The 21,935-nt window shown below is 33.5% G+C and overlaps 1 long non-coding RNA gene across 1 annotated transcript; it reads left to right on the top strand.

Annotated features, from left to right (window-relative positions):
• Window positions 1–1,537: 1,537 nt before the first annotated feature.
• LOC145297843 (uncharacterized) lies at window positions 1,538–21,645 on the top strand. The gene is made up of 2 exons (XR_013870340.1): window positions 1,538–1,649; window positions 20,980–21,645. It is a non-coding gene; the product is annotated as an uncharacterized LOC145297843 (long non-coding RNA).
• Window positions 21,646–21,935: the final 290 nt, after the last annotated feature.

Raw genomic sequence — 21,935 nt, 5'->3', positions numbered from 1 at the left:
AACCCGGAAGCACATATAAAGTAAATTAGGGTCTTCTCTGGAGATATCCCTATCACATGGAAAGCCATCTTTGATGTAGGCACATATTCCATGCCCATGGCGATCTTGGGGGTCAGATTTAGATGTTAAGTTGGAGTATCCTTTCATTATGAATTCGTCTAGAGAAGTGGTTGGCCTGTGCCAGTTTCACTTAGAAAGAATATGTCTGGTTTCGTCTCCTGTAATTGTGTTTCAACCTCTGCCTTCAACGTACTGTCATATAAACATGTTTTTCCGCTGTAAAAAAAAAAAAAAAAAAAAAAATACTCAATCAAATTAAGTGAATTTTTTTTTCGGAGATCTTCAGTCCAGAATGGATGCCTACGATATTTTCTTTTTAATGTCTTGAATTAACTGTACAAGTATCTTTTTTTTTATTATTTATGAAAAGCAAATTTTCATCATTCACGATAAGGAAAAACAATAACTTCCATACAAGAATGAAACATGTACATCAAGTCAGTTGCCAAGGTCGCTGGAAAAATGGTAGGATCCTTCTACCGCTCCAGAAGATATCTCACCCTAGATGCAATTCTCTATCTATATAAAATCCAAGAACATCCACGGATGGAGTACTGCTGCCACATCTGGGCAGGAGCTGCTAAAAACAGCCTATCCTGCCTTGACAGAGTACAAAAAAGACTTTGTGGCCTAGTGGGTGATGCCCTTTTCTCTTCCCTGCAACCTATCTCCCACACGAGAGACGTTGCGAGCATGTCTTTGTTTTATCGTTACCACCATGGCAGGTGCTCGTCTGAACTCCAATCTCTGGTCCCCTCTCGCCAATCTTTCACAATAAACATCCGCCTAGCTGAAACCACTGTCAAAAAATTTCTCCACTCCTTATCAGTGCCAAAATCAAAACGTAGATTCCATGAACAAAGCTTCTTTCTTAGAAGTGCACGCCTGTGGAACTCTGTTTCGGTTGCCTGTTTCCCACCTGACTACAACTTGGATGTCTTCAAGTCCAATGTAAATAAATTCCTGATGAACCGCCCCCTTAAGTAAGACACTTTATCAAATCTCAAACACTAACGTACTGTACATGCAATAACCCTTATCCCCGAGTGGCTTCCGGGCCTTGATAAGTGGTGACTGCCTTGTAAAAAAAAAAAAAAAAAAAAAAATTACAGATTCCAACAACATTTATATACAGTTTATAAAAGTTTAAAACAAAAATTGAGATTACCAAATGGCTCTGACAAGAAGTTACCGCTAAAAAGCGTAAAATTGGATTTTCTTTAATTAAAAGCTATTTGATCAATTTTCGTGATTGATTGACCATCTTCATTCCGTGATAAGTCGCTACACGGTGGAAGTTTTACGTTATTTTTGTTTATCGTGACAAGTGCCAATCTGAATAAGCACCAGATATTGAAATAAATAAAATTAAAATAAATTGATTTTTAATTCGGAAAAGGCCGGTACTTTTTTTTTTAAATGTGGCTATTTTTATTTATTTATTTATTTTTTAGCTTTATAGTTTTCTGCGGAATTACTTTTCTGGTCGCCATCTTCAATTTTCAGGTCGACTCCTTTAAACCTATGTTTAATCTTTTATTTACTTTTTTTCAAATCGGACAATTAATACGAAAGATACCTGTATACAAGTAGGTATAATTTTTGATAAGTTTATTTATTTTTCTGTTATTATTATTTTTTTAAAAGTTTTCCTTGTGAGACGTAACTAATTTCTGCGCCTGCGCATGTCTGTTACTGCGCTATATTTTTAAAAATAATATTTTCAAGTTGAATTCAATTTTTACGATATTTTTGTTTATTACATTGTTAAGTGAAAGTGCAGACTGCAGAACAGTGACAAAACACCCTCCCCCATCTCCATGTTTAGAATAGGTTTTTAAATAACAACGTATTATTTCAGCGCGGAAACATACACAAGTATCCCAACTTCTCTAGGGAAAAATGTCAATATTAATTTACGTGAAAAGAAACAAAAACAAACAAAAAAACAAAAAACAAATAAAAAAAACACACAAACTTTTCTATTCATTATTAAATCGGTACTTTACTTTACTACTACAGTTTATCGGCGAAAACGGAGACGTCATTTTTTTTTTCGGGTACTTGTCGTCAAAATCAGTGGGAGAAATCAGTATTCTAAATTATTAATTTGTTGTTAACCCTTCAATGTTGCTTTACAATTAATTATTTGTTAAAAAAACCCAACTATTTTATAAAAATCCAATGTTCCTTTAATTACAAAATTGTTTTATTAAAATTATATTTTCTTACGGGGACTTATCAATAAATGTCTACAATTTTATTTTGATAGATTTTTATACAATAAATATTTTGATTTTCAAATGGCAACAGCCGCAGAAGTGACAAAATTTCCTGTTAAAAAACAAACAAAAATCCAGTTAACAATTATGAATATGTCCTTTTCATTTTCTGTTTTTAATAATAATAATAATAATAATAATAATAATAATAATAATATCTATATATATAATGTTTCATGAAAAACTTTCCCGTTTTCATTAAATTGAAACATTTTTAATTTTTTTTTTTTTTTTTTTTTTTTTTTTTTTTTTACAAAGGCATCACCACATTATCAAGGCCCAGAGGCCACTCAAGGATAAGGGTTAAAGAGTGTACAGTAGAAGTTGGTCAATATAGTAATCATTAGTAATGAAAATTTGGTAAATTTAATAACTTATATGGAACGGCTCATCAAGAACTTATTTACTTTAGACTTGAACAAAACCATATTGTAGTCAGCCGGAAAGCAGGAAAACGGAAGACAATTCCACAGGCGTGCAGTTCTAAGAAAGAAGCTTTGTTCATGGAATCTACGTTTAGGTTTAGGCACAGATAAAGAGTGGGGGAAATTATTGATAGTGTTTACAGCTAGACGAGTGTTTCTTGTGAAAGTTTGGCGAGGGGGGACCATAGATTGAAGCTCAGTTGAACACTTTCCATGAAAATAACGATACATCAGAGACAAACTCGCAACATCTCTTCTGTGAGATAGAGGTTGCAAGGAGGAGAAAAGGACATCTCCTACGAGGCTACGAAGTCTATTTTGAACTCTATCAAGGCAGGACAAGTTCTTTCTAGCAGCTCCTGCCCAGATGTGGCAACAGTATTCCATCCTTGGACGTACCTGGCTCTTATATAGATAGAGAATAGCATCAGCAGTGAGATATCTACTGGATCGATAAAAAGATCCCACCATTTTTCCAGCGGCCTTGGCAACAGATTTGATATACGTGTTCCATTTAAGATCAGGAGTAATGGTCAAGCCCAGAAGCTTGTCAAAACTTGAGGCCTCCTGAAGACGAGAGCCATTCATTTCAATTGATGACAAATGTGGATTAGAATGTTGATGATGTAAAGAGAGAAGCTTGGTTTTAGATGCATTAAAAGTAACCAGCCACTCCTTTCCCCATTGTACTACGTGCTCAAGATCAGAGGAGAGAGAATTGGAGAGAACTTGCTCGTTTACTGTCTTAGATGTGGTACCATAAATGGTAGTGTCGTCAGCATAAATGTCTACAAATGATGTAAGGATATGATTTGGAAGATCATTAATGTAGATCAGGAAAAGAGTTGGGCCCAGGATGGATCCCTGAGGGACACCGGCATTAATATTGTGAGCTTCTGATTTTTGCCCCTCAACTACTACTCTTATGAATCTATCAGAAAGAAATGATTTAATAATTGAGAAGACTTTTCCAGCTATACCATAGCTAGCGATCTTATGAAGTAAACCTTTATGCCATACCCTATCAAAGGCTTTAGATATGTCAAGAGCAATTGCCCTAGAAAGATTGCCACCGTCGAGAGATTTGCTAATCCTATGCGATATAACTGTAAGGACATCTGCTGTAGATCTAGCAGAACGGAAACCATATTTATTTACCTTTTTCATAGTTTTTTTTTCGGAAGTAATTAATGTCTAGTTTAAATTTTGTGTCAGTGTGCACTGGTTGTCCAACCTCCACTTGGAGGTTGCCCTTGAGGTATGTTTATTCTGAAATCCGTTCTTAACAAGGGGAGGTTAGGAGGTTGTTTATTCTAAAAGGCATTTTCTAATTTTCAACCTCCCCATAATCAATTTCTTAAAGGTAAATCTTCGAGTGGTCCCCCCGAGCACATTCACCAATATTTTTCTTATTTATTTTATACTTCGGTCATAGTTTAAAATACTGATTTCTCCCTCGGATTCTAATGACAGGTGCTCCCTCCAAAAGCGCGTCTTTTGTGAGATATTTTTTCTTACCTGCTTTTGCTCCAAGACAGTGGCAAAAAGTTAACAACAATTACAACAAAACATACCTCTAAAATTTGACACACCTTCATTGCAAAAAAGGAAATGCCTAGTTTGCCTCTGAATAGAGCTGGTAACACCTCAAAAGGTAATAGTCCTTTATCTTAAGCAGGAGTTGGAATTCGGGTTCAGCACTGTTTGAAGATCAGATTAATTACAGCCGTTTGAAGGGGTTGGTATGATGCTTTCTGATGAAAGATTTAATTCTCAACTAGAGTCGATATCACAGAAGTTCATAAGGAATGTTCATTTGAAGAAAAAGTCATTCTCTGGGAAACATATATAATAATAACTTAGCCTAATCATTTAGGCTTTAAATAACGTCTCAAGGAGACAATGTGTAGAAGCAGCCAAATGCCTCATATCCAGAGAGAGTTGAGTTCCATGTTCCTTCTTTGGCTACTTCTCTGGAACTACCTGAAAAAAGAAAAGGCATTCAAAAGCCCACCTGGCAGTTAAAATCTTGACCAATCTGATTCATCTAAACAAAGACAGTGGGTGGCCAATCAGCCAATAAGGAGCCTGCTTATAATTGTAGAATTTCTCACACACTGTCAAGGAAAGGAGGAAAAAATAATGATTATTCATTACTTTTTCTAATTATAATATGAGGTAATTTAAAACTGTCAATAAGTGACAGATAACAAAGGTTGTCCCTAGTGACTTAACTTTAATACAGTTAATAATCATTATTGAATTTAAATATGTGTGTCTGCTGTTAAATGAATTTATATACAATAAATCTAGTTTGTCTAGATTTGTTATTTACAAATATAATTAAGGAATATAAGAATTTATTGTGATATTTTATCCCCACAATTCAGACAAACCCACTCCCCCACGATGTTCTGCTGATTTAACCTTACTCAATGTAAATTATATTAATTTCCACATCATACCACAGGGGCTAATCCATCATTAGCGACCGAACAAGTACGGCAGAAGAAGGGCCCTCTTCTTCCATAAATTCTGCAGAATCACCCTTTACTTCCAAGGTAAAAAGATGCTTTAGTGAATGGATTTGTTCACACTCTTCTCTTAATACCCAGGTTGAGCGAACTTTATCGTTATTACCAATGATTAATCTAAATATTTGCCTAGGCCTCAGAAGGGTCGAGACTTATTTGGCAATTTAATGAGCACAATCTCATCTACAGACACCTTCAGAGGGAAGTCATCCCTTATGTTGGCATCAACTTCTCTAAAAAACAACAAGTACTCATTATGTCAAATACGTCTACATAGTTAATAAATTAGCCCTTTAGTTCAAGGGAATGTGTAGTTCTATTAGGAGGATCTGGACACATTTCCTCAGAACTGTAATTAATTTTTGATTAGCAAGCAGGGATGATAGCCCATTTGCAGAAAGTGGTTGGGGGTCAGAATGTCAGGACCTCTATCTGATGATGAAATAAACGTGAGCGGCCTATCATTTACAGCCTTTCGCATATCTGAAAGGGCGATTAGGAATTTGAAATAACCGACCTTCCTCCTACCCATCAGTTTTATTGAACATTGTTTAACCGTTTTAATCAGCCTTTCTCATGCCCCCCCCCCCCTGTCAAGCAGAATAAAGGGGAATAGTAAGGTGATTAATAGAAGTAGACTTGAAATGTTCCTTAAATTCGTCAGAGATGAGTACGTCTGATAATATGATGCCCGATGCTAAGAATGACTTGTTATCATTGGAATACACACGTGAAGATACACCAAATTTGGTGAACCTGATAAAGACTAACTAGATGGATAGCATGTAACCTCATAAAAACAACAGGACATACATTTTTACGTCTTGTTCATTGTATTTAACAAAAAACTGCCCTGTAAAATCCACACCCACCTGTTTGAAGGGGTGGACAAAATTTATCCTATGAGAAGGCAATTGAGATCTGGAGGGAGCCTTGCAGGGTAACGAATTGATTCTCTTTCATGTAATGCAACTGGTGAGAAATGTCTTCACTGCTTGTCTCCTCTGAGGGATCCAAAATCCGGATTACCTTAACTTTCTTAGACTTGAATTTTTTCCCATATGGCAGCAAATTAAGTGTAATTCTTTAATGACTCGTTTGGTCAGGTGATGATTTTTTCTAACAGAATAGAGAATTTTACTTTGAAGGGAAGAATATTGGAGTTCTGAATGCGTCCACTGGTCTGCATCAGACCATTCTTATCTAAGAACAAGCCAAGGGCCAATACTCTTAGAGGTTCAACCATATTTGAATGTTGTTTTATATATTCTAATTCAAAGGGAAAAACTTCATTTTGCATGCGAGTAAAGAGCAACAATTTGGCTCTTTTATAGGTGTCAGGGCTTCGGTGTTGTAACTTATCGCTAAATCTTAAAACCTTTTCTAAGACATTAATTGCCTTAGATAATGTAGAGAAATCAGATATTTTGAAAGGTAAACAGTTCTCATCCCAGCTGATTTCATCTGTTGTTGTCCATAAGGTAAGGGAGAAATGGGTCAGCTGATGCTATGTTGGTTTAGCCAATCTTGTCCATATACCCCAAAATTGAATACTTGTGCAAACTTAGAGGTAGTAATATCTCTAGTTAATAGATCCATTAGATTTTTTGGCAAAGGCACATACTTGAGTTTAGGGAGTTCTCCAAATTTGAGGTTAATCTTCTCCAAGGATTTATTTATATCTGATATGTGATTTTCCACAAAATATTTTTTTTTATTTGGAACCCTTCCCATTTAAAACCCATGATAGGAAAATGGCATAGATATAGATAGACATTAGGGTCTCAAATACGTGAGGAATAATTTTAAGGGCCAGATATATAGCCATCAATTCCAAGGTGGGAATTTGATGGGAGCCACTTTTGCCTTTGTGAACATCAAGGAACATTGAGTGCCTTATTTTGTATATAATAGAAAATTTGTAGGCATGCTTAGATGCATCACAGAAATAAATGATTTCAACCGGGGAGTCCTCCAGTAACACAGATTTGGGAAACTCAAAGTCTCATAAATTATTTAATTCTTTGGCATGTATTTGCCACAAAGTAAGAAAACTTTCAGGGATCTACTGATCCCATGATGAATTGTTCTTCCACAATTGACTAACAAAAATCTTCCCCTGAATAGTGACAGGAAGAAGTAATGATAATGGGTTGTATGCACTTAAAATCTGAGATAAATCCCCATGTTTAGTTTTGACATTAACATCTAAAGCTGTGGGAGTAAGTTTAAAAGAATGTTGTTGAGGGGAATATCGATACCTAACACTTTTTCATGGGTGGGAAGTGGAGATGTAGTGGAATCATCTTCCAACATTTCAAATTGCAAGTTCACGCAATTGGAGTTGCAGGAACGAAGCTCAAACCTTGCTTTAATTAACCTGACACAGACATTGCTATAAACGTAAAGTAAGTAATCATGGTCACAACTAGTGGTGACCAAATTGTCAAAATAGAACTTGTTGGAAATTATATAAGAAGCCAAATTAGCCTTATATTTTTCAGCATGAAATTTGTGTATAAAACTCAATAAAAGGACTGTCATTAAAGTAAAAAATAATAGTATTGTATCTGAAGGTGTACAATTTATCGTCTACTATAAGTAAAAAACAAAATCTCTTTTTGTCTTGAATAGATTTCAGGTGAATCTGTAGAAAAGCCTTACGCAAATAGCCCAAAAGAACATAATTTTTCTCTTTGAAGTCTAGTAATAGGTCCAATAGTTGAGCTGTTAAATTGACATCAGAGTAAGAGACATCATTGATTGAAATACCTCCCTCCCCCCAACGTTTTAACGAACAGCCAAAGACAGTGTGGATTTTCATTTTTACCCCCAGACCCTCCTTAATAACAGGTCTGTTGGGGATCCAGATGTAATTCTTGTATGTTTTGGGTGGAACCAAGAAGAATTCAATTTTTCCACCATCTTCATATTCTCTGAAAACTTGCAAATAGTCATCATACAGACCCTTATCATTTAAGGACTCTTCCATCCTCTGCATTATTCACAGAGAGGGCACATAATTAGACTCTACTTTAGAAAGTTTCTCAGAGTCTCATAGCAGATCAATATAATATTTACCATCTCTGAGGACAATAGATTTTTTAAATTTATTTATCTTCTCTTCGTCATAGGAAAACAACGTATTGTTCTCATCAGTTCCAATGGAATCTAAAGAGAAAAACCTTGATTCCATGCTCGATAGAAGATTTATTAAAGAATGGTTGAAGTGTATCCTCATAAGTTACAGTAGGATTCAGTACACTATTAATCAAATAAGAATTGCATGTAGGGAGAGCATTTAACACTTACAAAAGGCCGGTAACTCTTCCTTAACATTTGAATTAAAATTTAAAAATTTGGACCCTTCACTGAAGAGAATTATGTACTTGGAAATCTTCCGTACAATATCTCCTTAACATTTGATTAAACAAAGGTTATTTATCTGTTGAATTAGACCCAGACTCATTATTCCATGAATAGCAAAGTCATGTAATTTTGTGTGTCCTGGACAAAGATGAAAACCCTCATTAGTCAATTTTTACATGATTTTGTTGAACCTGTCCACATGAAAATTCAGCTTCAGGTCATTAGCAGATAGAACAGAAAATAGAAAGGGTCTTTGAAACCCCAATTTAAAAGAGACTTCAAGTTCCTGAAGTTTCAAAGAATTAGACCCAATAAGAGTCTTTACTAGCATATCAACCGTCCCTGGATTTAATTATTTCTCAGGACTTAATTGATTTAAAACTGCCTGTGAAAAGAATGACCTCTGAATACTTGTATCTAATAGTCAGTAGAAGTATACAGAGTTGCCCTTTGCCCTCGTTGAGATTTTAAATTTAAAAATGCAGTGTTCCTGTCCCGTTAAAGAGGTACGTTTCACAACAGATTTGAGATTCTTAGAGCATATAATAGAATAGTAGTTCTTAGTCCACAAACAATGCAAGAGTATGGAAATCCCTTAATGCACTTGCAATTAATTTCAGAGTAACCAATAAGACACTTAAGTTCCTTAGTTCTTTGAAATTTAGCATCAACGTTCTGATATTTGGGACAGTCCTTAACAGAGTGATCTGTAACCTTGCATAATTTACAAATTTTCTTAATTTCGCCATTATTAGAGAGTGTTCTGAAGGTACCCTTCTTTACGTTAATAGGTTTGGAGTAGGAACTAGCTGCCATATTGGACCTTGGTTTCAAAGAAGCCAACATTTTTGGTGGGCTATTTTCCTGTCTTGTTATGTCTAATGGCGCTGCCATCAAAATTTCCAAAATGTTGACATTATAGAAGAAAGAGAAGGAAAGGTTCATTTGTCTTGTTCATTATTTCTCTTCATACACTGTTTGGGAATTTCACAAACAAGATATGGGTTATCATTCCCCAGACGTTGAATTATCCAAAAGGAAGTCTGTACAAAAGAGTTTATCCATTTTGCGTAAGTCCAGTTTGGCACGTTCAAGGAAGACCTGGAGGTCTTTTAATAGTGTAATACGTTCTGGCTGAGGAATAATTTCCTTGAAAATTTGATTTTTAATTAACAAAGGATTTAGGAATCTCCCCTTTAAACATGCTATGCTTGGTTATAATTATTAGGAGTTATGCCTAAATTAGGAACAAAGTTGAATGCCTTGCCCATTAATTTTGATTTTAATAAAACCAGCTTCTTAGCCTTCCTCATGTTGGTCGAACAGAACTCAAAACTCCTGAGGAAGCTTCGAATTTATTGGATGAAGACAGTCCAATTCCATTCTCATCAGTTGAGTAGCAATAGGTTGTTTTAAACTAGATTCTTCTCAGCTACATCTCAACTCGATTTGAGAGAGGCCCGTCCAGTAGCATTTTCAATCAACCAATCTAATGTGCTGGTAATACGAAATTTCTTAGCTTCGATCTGAGAGACCAGGTCCTTTAAAGCCATAATTTGGCCACTTGAAGCAGAAAAATCAAATAACAGGTGAAAAAAAATCTTCTTAAAAACAAAATAAGGCTTGATAAAGCCGTTTATATTAAAGAATTGTGAATGTTAATTGCTGTGAATAACATTAACCCTTCCAACTTATAAGAAGAAAATAAAAAAATAAATACCGGCAAAAGAAAAAAAAAATGACCATACTACGTTTAACAATCAAAGGGAGTCTTATGTCCTTTGAACTACAAAAAAACATTCAGATATACTAAAATGTGAATTATTATTATTTATTTTTATTTTTTGATAGAAAGAAAAAAAAGAAAATTTTAAACTCACTTCAAGTAGATGAGGCAATATTAAATGCGGATGAATTAATTTAAATCTTCATTAAGGAAGACTCTCAAAGGTAAAGCAAACAATCTAAATAAATTTTATAAGATACAAAACCCTTTGTGGCATTAAATGTTAAATTTAACGTAATCACAGAAAGTTTGTTTTTTAACAATTACGACAATTTATATGAATAATGACAAAAGTTTTTTTTTAACAATTACGTGATCAAATATGAATAAACATATCAAAGATTTAATTATTCTGAAATATCTAGCATTTAAAGCTAGCTTAATCAGAAATGTGAAAGGTTATCCTTCATTTAAACAGTAAATTTTAACAAATATTTAGCAATAAAGTACAAGTTTAAAATAATTCCTTTTATAAAATAAAAACAGTGTGAGATATTTCTTCTCACCTGCTTTTGCTCCCAGACAGTGGCAAAAAATTAACAATTATCATAAAGCATACCTCTAAAATTTGACACAGACTTTATCGTTTTTTTGTTGCAAAAAAGGAAATGGCTAGTTGTCCTCTGAATAGAGTTTGTAACACCTCGAAAGGAAATAGTCCTTTATCTTCAGCAGAAACTGGAATTCGGGTTCAGCACTGTTCAGAGATCGGATTACTGTCGTTTGAAAGGGTTGGTATGATACCTTCTGATGAAAGATTTAATTCTCGACTAGAGTCGACATCACAGAAGTTCATAAGGAATGTTCATTTGAAGAAAAAGTCATTAATGACCTTAAAAAGTCTCTGGGAATCATATATAATAATAACTTAGCCTAATCATTTAGGCTTTAAATAAAGTCTCAAGGAGACGAAGGATAGAGGTGTCTAAATGCCTCATATCCAGAGAGAGTTGGGTTCAAGTTCCTTCTCTGGCTACTTGTCTGGAACTGACTGAAAAAAGAAAAGGCATTCAAAAGCCCACCAAGCCTATTGCCTGGCGGTTAAAATCTCGACCAATCTGATTCATCTAAACAAAGACAGTGGGTATCCAATCAGCCAATGAGGGGCCTGCTTATAATTGTAGAATTTCTCACACTCACTTTTCGGTGATAAACCGTAGTAATACCTAAAATCGAAAAGCAATCTAGTCTTTGTAATATTTATACAAAGTTCAACGTTTTCATATAAATAGTATTTATTTGTATCCAGTTGCTTATCATGCTGATGGTATATGTGGATGATATTGAATAGGAAATATCATAATAATAGCTATATATATTTTTGTGTTATTCATGCTAATTCAAGCAAGTTAGATTTTACATTTTTAGGCGATTGCATGTAAACAATCTGAAAATATTGGTGGTGAAAATAAATATATGCACATGCACTTATATATATATATATGTGTGTGTGTGTGTGTATATGACATTAATTTTTGACAAAAATACAAGTAAAAACTAATAAAATGAAATTAATTCATCGTAATTGTTACTCTATATTGAAAAGGAAGGTTCAGGGTTACACTGAATAAAAGGGATGAAATTGGATTTGAACGTAAAAAAATAACCAAAACATTAAAAAGTGAGAAATTAACATGGCGTTGCAGATATACGAAAAACATGTCTTATAAAACATTAAAAATATAAGAAAAAAGTATAAATATATATTATGTCTTTTTAAAGATTTTTGCTCAATCATTATTCACATGGAATATAACAGGCAAAGTCTTACCTTTGGCTAGAAATATTATAAAAAATAAAAAACATATATAGATATGGATATACATAAAAATTCATATTTTCACAGAAAACACATAAAAGAAATAACTTCCAGTTTAATATGGAGGCCATTAACTGACAGAATTTCCTTTATTATTTATTTTCAATATCATAGTTTGTAGCCCCCAAAAAGTAATATTTTTATTAAATCATCTTTATTTTAGGAAATATCAATTTTTAATTCCTAAAACTGAGTTTCTTTAAATCTTAATTAAATCCTTAAATTAACTTTTGGAAACTTATTTTCAAATCAAAATTTTTGTATGGACTTACTAAAGTCACATTTTTATTTAATATTAACAGATTGCATCAGGTTGACAAGAAAGTCCTTGCAACTTCTAACTTTTAAATTCGAATGAACATATCTCAGTTCAAACAAAAATTTATTCATCAAAATAAGCACCATCAGAATCGGCATACGTTTTGCAAAACAAAACAAGTGTATTTATGCCAGTAACATAAAAATCTTACGTTCTGTTGACAATGGAAGGCGTTTGCGATATTGCTTAGATTTTTTAAGCATTTCTCACACAGAAAGTTGTCGAGTTGCTTGAAAAATGATAGTCAGTAGGTAAGAGGTATGTAGAGTGGCAGATGAGGCAGGGTTCCATAGCCCAATTCATTCAACTTCTGCAGGGTTGGTTTAGCAATATGCAGATGGGCATTGTCGAGCATGAGAATTGGGCCTTTTCTATTGACTAATGCTGGGTGATGTTGTCTTGGAAGTTTCTAATGCATCTCATTCATTTGTTGATAGTACTTCGCTGCTGTAATGGTTTCATATGTATTCAAAAAACTGTAATGGATAAGACTGGTCGGAGACTACCAAACAGTCATTATGACCTTTTGGTGCAACTCTGGCTTCGGGAAATATTGTGGAGCTTTGTTGGCATCTAACCACTAAGGTAAGCATCACTGGTTGTTGTAAAGAACTTACTTTTCATCGCAAGTCACAACCTGAATGAGAAACAGGTCATTCTTATTGTGTCAAAAAAAGGGGAAATAACGCTTCATTCAGTGTTTCTTTTGATTGTCGTTCAATCTGTGAGATACCCATTTATCAAGTATTTTCCTTTCTAATCTCTCTCAAGTGGTTAGACATTTGTGTATATGTTACGTCTATTTCACAAGCAAGTTCTGAAACAGTTGTGCATGGATTAGCTTTGACTAAAGTTCTTAATTGATCGTTATCAACATCTGATGGCTGACCACTGCACTCATCACCTTCAAGACACATCGCCATCACAAAATTTCTTAAACCACCACTGTGCTGTGCGTTCAGTAGTAGTTCCTGGGCCAAATGTTCATTGATATCGTGAAGTGTTTCAGTAGCTGTTGGGCCTAATTTGATTTAAAATAAGAAAATTGTTTGGATTTGCTTTTTTAATTGTTTTAAAACGATTGTAATTTAAACGATTAGATAAAGCAAAAACGCTTTTTAAAATGATATAAAGTAAAGGTATTATTACAAAAAGTTATTTGAAAATACATAATTTGACATCAAAGTTTAAAATTCCACAAGAACCTTTTTATCACCCTAATTAAACATGCCATACACAAAGAAATTTCGGTAACTCTTAATAATTATTTCAGTTAATTGGTTTAGAAAATACATTTTTGTTCTGACAAAAGAAAATTATATTTTTGTTCTGACGCATAGATTATTGCGTCATTAGCCTTCCATAGAAAAATTATTCATGTTCGATTTTCAGATAAATTTTTTAATTATTCACTAATCAAAAATGGCATCGATTAAAAAAAATAAATTATTAACAGTAAGATTGTCTGTTTATTCATAAGTTTAAAGACTGAATTTTCTACATTTTTTGTCATGAACCTTGAAAAATTCAATCATGAAAAATAAAATTAAATTCACCGATTTTACAGAGAGTGAAATAAAAAATATGAGATTTTTTTTAGAATCTTTCTTCTTAAGAATACTGAAAAAATTATAATGATTCAATTTTACAAGTTTTACTGTTATTTGTTATGGGGGTCGAAATTTTGTCTTTATTATGGCCATACCTATATATATATATATATATATATATATATATATATATATATATATATATATATATATATAGGCTAACCTATAACTACAGGCTGACCTAGATAACTTGTAGAACTGGTCACAGGACTGGTTGTTCCGTTTTCACCCACAGAAATGCAGCATTCTAAAACTAGGGAGCAGGAGATCAGTGGCTAAATACACATTGAAAGACAACTCGCTTAAAGTGATAACACTGGAAGAGCATGATCATGAGAAAGACCTAGGTGTCTACATCGACAACAAACTGAGTTCCAAGGAACATGTAGCTAAATCTATCACAAAAGCAAACAAAGTTGTTGGGATCATTCGCCGCACTTTTGACTTCCTCTCGAATACAGTCTTTGTGCAACTCTACAAGAGCCTTGTGTATCCTATCTTGGAGTATGGCCACTCTGTCTGGCAGCCACACCATAAGACCTTATGCAGTGATCTGGAAGATGTTCAGCACCGAGCAACCAATCTGCTGGCATCACTGAAGGGCAAGCCATATTCTGAAAGATTGAGAACCCTGATACTGCCCACTCTTGAGCATCGAAGAAACCGTAGTGACATGATCGATCTCTCCAAGTACATCAATGGGATCTATGATTCAAGAAAACCGTCTTTTTAGATCGCCAAAAACAGCACAACCAGGAGGAACAACCTCAAAATCGTAAAAAACGCTGTAGGCTAGATGTCCGCAAAGGGACCTTCTCACAGAGGATTGTCAACACATGGAATGATTTCCCAGATGCAGTTGTACAAGCACAAACGGTAAATGCATTCAAAAGCAGACTTGACGCCCATTGGAGATTGCTGCCGAGTTTATATTGTCCATCCTCCTAAATGGAAGTGCAAATTCCTGTGTTTCTGTGCCACACATGCCACAAAGTTGTCTAGGAAATTTTTCCCTTGGAACGATGAACAGGTCCAAAACCTGGACCTCAAACATCTATATGTCACAGTCAAAGTCATATATATATATATTTAAATAAGGGCGTAGTCACCAACAATGTGTATTTTTTTAACATTATTTCATTATTCCGTGTCTTGGTTTTTCATTGTAATAATGTTTTTAAATCATTGAAATCGTTTTTACGCATTTCAGACGTTCTGTGAAGTGTCTTCGTCAGAAATTATTTAAAAAAAATATATATATATACTCTGTGTATATATGTTAACTAGGTATGACACTAATAAAGGCGATTCCCATAGCACATAACAGTAAAAACTTGTAAAATAAAATTAATTCATTGTAATTTTTGCAATATTTTCAAGAAGAAAGATTCTAAAAAAAGCCCATGTTTTTCCTTTTTGACTCTTCATAAAACCAGTGAATTTTCAAAATCTACACAAAAAGATAACAAGTCGCATGCTCTCGTGTAATGAATGAATGTGTGAATGTAGGATTGACATGAAATTCTTAAAGATAAACTAAAATGACCGAAAAATGGGTTGAAATGACTTAAATAAATAAAAACTAAATGACTTAGAATGACTTTAATGAACTTAAGGATGAATTGAATGACCTTAGGAATGACTTAAATGCTTAAAAAGCAACTGGACTCCTTCAAAAACAACTTGAATGGCTTTGAGACTGACTGGTTGTAAAGTGGGTGATCATTTTATATTTAATTAATACAGAAAAGTGATCCCTCACTTTATATCACAATAAGTACAGAATGTAGTAAGAACAGATACTACGCTTTGATCTTGGACAAAAGGCAAAAAAAGCTTAAAAAGCTAAGAACAGCATCTATGAATAACAGACCTTTGATCTTAACTAAAAAGGCCAAGCACAAAAGTGTTACGGACGGACAGACTGACCGACTGACTGATCGAGTGACTTATAAGTCGCATGCACGCGACTAAAAATGGGATAAATATACATATTTTGATTTTTGACATAAACAATGAAAACAACACGATTTTTAAAATTCTCCCAGAAGCTGAAGAATTGATCAATTTCGTCAATATTTTACAGACTTTTTTAAATATAAAATCCTGAAATACACAGCAACTGAAATAAAATAATATACAAAAATTTCTCACGTTGCTCCCCTCCTCACTTGAGCGATTTCATCAAAATTTCTGGAAGTGGGATGAATTCACGTCTTAGTTCTTTTCCATATTAAAGTATACTGGATTGATAAAATAAAATATATTTAATTTGGAGTCACAAACATTGTCGATTGTTATCGATTTTTCAGAAAATTTATTAAAATTGGAAAATTTATTAAAATTATTACGTTTTACGAATTTTCAAAAATTATTTATTATTTTATATTTGAGAGTTTTTACCTGTATAATTTCAAGTGCTTTCCGAATAGTTTTTACAGATTGAATTTTTCATGATTTGCAAAAAAATATGAAAGATTCGGTCTTAAAACTTCTGAATAAGCAGACAATCTTACTATTGATAATTAACAAAGAAAATTTTAATCAATGCTGTTTTTGAATGGTGAATAATAAAAAATATACCTACAAATCAAATGTGAATAATTTTTTCTACGGAAGACCAATAAACCAATAACAGAGCAATCTATCTGCACTCTGCTGATTATAATCGTAGCGGCGTTACTAGGTTTTTTTGTCAGAACAGCAATATAATTTCTAAAACATGTAACTTAAACAATTATGACTTAGGAGTTAATTAAATTTCTTAGTGCATGGCATGTTTTACATTCTGTTAATAATAAATAAAAATGTGATGTTTAGTTTATAAGTCCATACAAAAATTTGAATTAAAAATACGTTTCCAGGTTTAGTAAAATAAGTTTCAGTATTTAGTTAAGATTTTAGGAATTAAAAATAGATCGTTTTTTTAAATAAAGAAGAATAATTTAAATATTACTTTTTTCAGGTTACATTTTACAACATTGAAAATTAATATTAAAGGATATTCTGTCAATTAACGGATTCCATATTAAACTAAAAGTTAATTTTCTACTTAAAATATGAATTTTTTCTGAATATCCATATCTATATATGTCTTTTTCATAATATTTCAAGCCAAAGGTAAGACTTTTACTGTTATATTTCACTTGAATAATGATTGAACAAAAGATTTTTAATATTTTTGAATTGTTCTCCGTCATCAAGACAAGAAAGAATGTAAACGAGGATACTTGAAGACAAAACACAAAATTATTGGTAAACCCACTCATTTGAGCACCTGCTTTGTGACACCATATATGAATTGGATAGATTCCGTACATTCATATCTGATTTACCTCTGCACTCCATGTTTAAAAAGGAAGTGTCCTCTATAGTATCAGATCTGACCGAATGGTTAATTGTAGGCATAGACCAATTCATACCATCTGAAAAATTCCAACAAAAACCTAACAGCCAGCCATGGTTCTCCCCAGAATGTGCTGCTGCTATCGCGCACAGAAATCACTTTTTCCATAGCTACCAACGTAATAGATGCACTGAGACTAAAGCTGCTTTCAGGTCTGCCAGCAACCACTGTAAAAGAGTAATAAAAAATGCAAGAGAGCTATATGCCCAGTCTGTTAAATCCAAGGTAGCTGATCAGCGGCTTGGATCCCACCAGTTTTGGCAAATAACAAATAGGATCCTGAACAGAAGTGTGTGTTCTATCCCAACCATTATCAATGGACCAGAGGTCATCTCGTCAGCGTCAGACAAGGCCAAACTATTTGCAAAGAACTTTGCAGCTAATTCTACCCTATGCGAAGAAGGCCATCAACTCCCCATATTTCGTCCTGTAACACAGAACAAGCTAGGTAACATACAAATATCCGTGCATGAGGTCGCCAAGCTAATAAAAAACCTAGATTCCAGTAAAGCAACTGGCCCTGATGGCATCCCAATTATAGTGTTAAAAAAGTTTCAATCAGAACTTGCTCCCATACTTACAAAACTATTTAAGCGCTTTCTTAAGGAGAAGTGCTTTCCGACCCGCTGGAAGACCTCATCAGTTTGCCCTGTATTTAAGAATTCAGGTGATAAGTCATCTCCCTCTCAGTACAGACCAATACGTCTCCTGTGTGTTATCAGTAAATTGCTGGCATCCATATTAAATAGAGAAATAGTCAACCACCTCAGCAGGAATAACCTTCTTAGTGACACACAATATGGTTTCCGCTCTGCAAGATCTACTGCAGATGTGCTTACGGTTATATCCCACAGGATTAGTGAATCTCTTGACAAAGGCTTCCTTTCCAGGCCAATTGCTCTTGACATATCAAACGCCTTCAACAAGGTATGGCATAAGGGTCTACTTCACAAAATTTCCAGCTACGGTATAACTGGAAATGTTTTCTCAATCATTAAATCATTTCTCTCCGATAGGCTCATAAGAGTAGTGGTAGATGGACAAAAATCGGAGGCCTGCAATATAAATGCTGGAGTCCCTCAGGGGTCAATCCTGGGCCCAACTCTCTTCCTGATCTACATCAATGACCTCCCTAAACACATACTTAAATCATTCGTTGATATCTATGCTGATGACACAACCATCTACGGCAACACATCAAAGGCTGTAAATGACAAAGTTCTCTCGGATTCTCTCTCCTCTGATCTCGAGCGCGTGGTTCAGTGGGGGAAGATGTGGCTGGTTACCTTTAATGCATCCAAAACCAAACTCCTATCCTTACATCATCAACGCTCTGATCTCCAGCTGGCATCAATTGTGATGGATGGCTCTCGTCTGGGTGAGACCCCGTGTTTTGACAAGCTTCTGGGTTTGACCTTTACTCCTGATCTGAAATGGAACACGTACACCAAGTCTGTTGCCAAGGTCGCTGGAAAGATGGTGGGATCCTTCTACCGCTCCAGAAGATATCTCACTACTGATGCAATTCTCTATCTATATAAAAGCCAAGTACGTCCAAGGATGGAATACTGTTGCCATATCTGGGCAGGAGCTGCCAAAAACAGCCTATCATGCCTTGACAGAGTACAAAATAGACTTTGTGGCTTAGTGGGGGATGCCCTTTTCTCTACCCTGCAACCTCTCTCCCACAGAAGAGACGTTGCGAGCCTATCCTTGTTTTATCGTTATTTCCATGGCAGGTGCTCGTCTGAACTCAGATCTCTGCCCCCCCCTCGCCAATCTTTTATGAAAAACACCTGTCTAGCTGAATCCACTGTCAAAAACTTTCCCCACTCTATATCTGTGCCTAAATCAAAACGCGGATTTCATGAACAAAGCTTCTTTCTTAGAACTGCACACCTGTGGAACTCTGTTCCATCTGCCTGCTTCCCTCCGGACTACAACTTGGATGTCTTCAAGTCCAATGTTAACAAATTCCTAATGAACCGCCCTCTTAATTAAACACTTCATCAAATCTCCACACTAACGTAATGTACTTGCAATAACCCTTATCCCTGAGTGGCTTCCGGGCCTTGATAAGTTGTGATCACCGTGTAAAAAAAAAAAAATGAAATAAATGGTGTCAGCAGATGAGTGGAAAAATAAGTTTTCTTGACTTTGGTAACTGTTATTTATTGACTCCCCCCCCCTTTTCTTTGTTAGGAATTGTTAAAAATCACCTAATCTTTTTAGTGTAAGAACTAACGATACCGCCCTACAATTAATTTTAAACTAAATACATTTTGTAGTTTCTACAGAAATTAAATTCTATTGATGGAAAACATTAGGTAAATTTTATATAAAAATCCTAATAATTTCTAAAACGGTATTTAATTCATGACAGTTTTTAGTATTTAGTAAAGAAAGTCAAAGTACCATAATTATTTTTATTTGTACATTTGCATTTCAAATGTTAGTGTGTAAACTGTATGGTTAATTGAGATTCTACAAAAAAATTGTAATATTTTATATGATAAAAAGACATTTTGATACATACATGTTTACATTTATTTTGTTTTTATTTATATCAAAGTGTACTATGTTTAGCATTAATTATAGTCATCTATTAGATATTTAATCAGGATATAAAATAATAATATAAAAAGCAAAAGTAAGCTTTTTACCTTGTTTCATTACAATAGTATAAAAAGGCAAACAAAATAAAACCACTTATATTTCTAATATCTCATCGATGTTTATTTACAGATTGCATCTTTTACAAAAATGATGATTTTACAATTTAGAAAATAATAATTAAATTCTTTATCTGTTTTACATAAATGTTATAATTTTTTATGGAAAGAAATTGATTTTTCTTTTTGAAGAGTAAATCTATTTTTTCTGAGAAATCATTTGCAAGAATCAATAAAGAAATACTGACATAAAACAAAAATTTATTTACTTGTAAATAAAACAAAAAAATATTTACTTGTAAATTAGAGTAATTAAATTTGCTTGAATTCATATTTGAAGAGCAGAGAAAATGTAAATATTAGAATTTGCATTTTACAGTGTATGACAATTTAACATTAAACTGAAAACCAAATTCATGTCATATTTATGAAACTCTATTTTCACAGAGCTACATCGAAAGAAAAAAAGACAAATTTTATATTTTCATAACATGTGAGATAAGAACCTGCCTGTCATATACTTAGTCTTCATTTTTATTATATATTCTCAAACATAAAACATATACGATTCAGAAAGGAAATAACGGTGAAAAACAAAAGCAACTTTTTATACTTTTCATTTTAAATATAAAAGAGGGCAAATAATTGAAAATATTTGTATTTTTGTAAATGTAATTTTTATTTTTTTTATTTACAGATTTCAACTCTTATAGTAAATGATGATTTTCCAAATCGGCAAAGAATGATGACAAATTTACATAAGTGTGGCTGTATTTATCTGCAATACATCAAAATCATTTGAAAAGTTCTGTAAAAAATGTGGAAACCGTTTGAATGGTTTTTATATATGCTCTAAGAAATCTTGTTTGAAACAAAATAGAAATTTACACAGCAAAAGGCTGATCGAGTTATAAAGTTAATGGATATGCAAATCACTAAATTTACATTTTAAAAGTTACATGTTAGTAGAAAGAAAAGAATCGATTTCTTAGTGATTGATACTTTAACATTAACAAGAGTGCAAACATGAACGAAACGAAACCATATTCATGTCATGTTTGTTAATCTACATTTTTTGAAAATGTTCTGTAAAAAATGTGGAAACCACTTGAAGAGTAATTATACATGTTCTGAGAAATCCTTTTTGAAAATAAAGAGAAAACAACACATAGCAAAGGACTGACAGAATTATAAAATGGATAGGCATATCACTAAATTTACATTTTAAAGGCCACATGACAACAGAAAGAAAAGAATAAGCTTTTTTAATGACACTTTAACATTTACATGAATGGATATACATATAATGAGTGCAAACATGAATGAAACAAGACGATATTCGTGCCATGTTTGTGAATCTACATCTTTTTGAAATGTTCTGCAAAAAGTGTGGAAACCGATTGAAGAGTAATTAGATATGTTCTGAGAAATCCTCTTTGAAAATGAATAGAAAACTACACATATCAAAGAATGATAGAATTATAAGCTACCACAGTATTAATATATACATTATTCCAAACCAGTTAGATTACATGATTTAACGTTAACATGAGTGCAAACATGAATGAAGCAAAACCATATTCATGCCATGTTTGCGAATCTAAATTTTCACAAAAGTGTAATTTACAAAAGCATGTACGAACACATACAGGT

The sequence above is a fragment of the Euprymna scolopes genome, chromosome 18 (genome assembly GCF_053919585.1).
Source record: "Euprymna scolopes isolate OS-2025 chromosome 18, ASM5391958v1, whole genome shotgun sequence".
Lineage (NCBI taxonomy): Eukaryota > Metazoa > Mollusca > Cephalopoda > Sepiida > Sepiolidae > Euprymna > Euprymna scolopes.
Note: the sequence above shows the minus strand (reverse complement) of the source record. Positions and strands in the feature narration are given on the sequence as shown.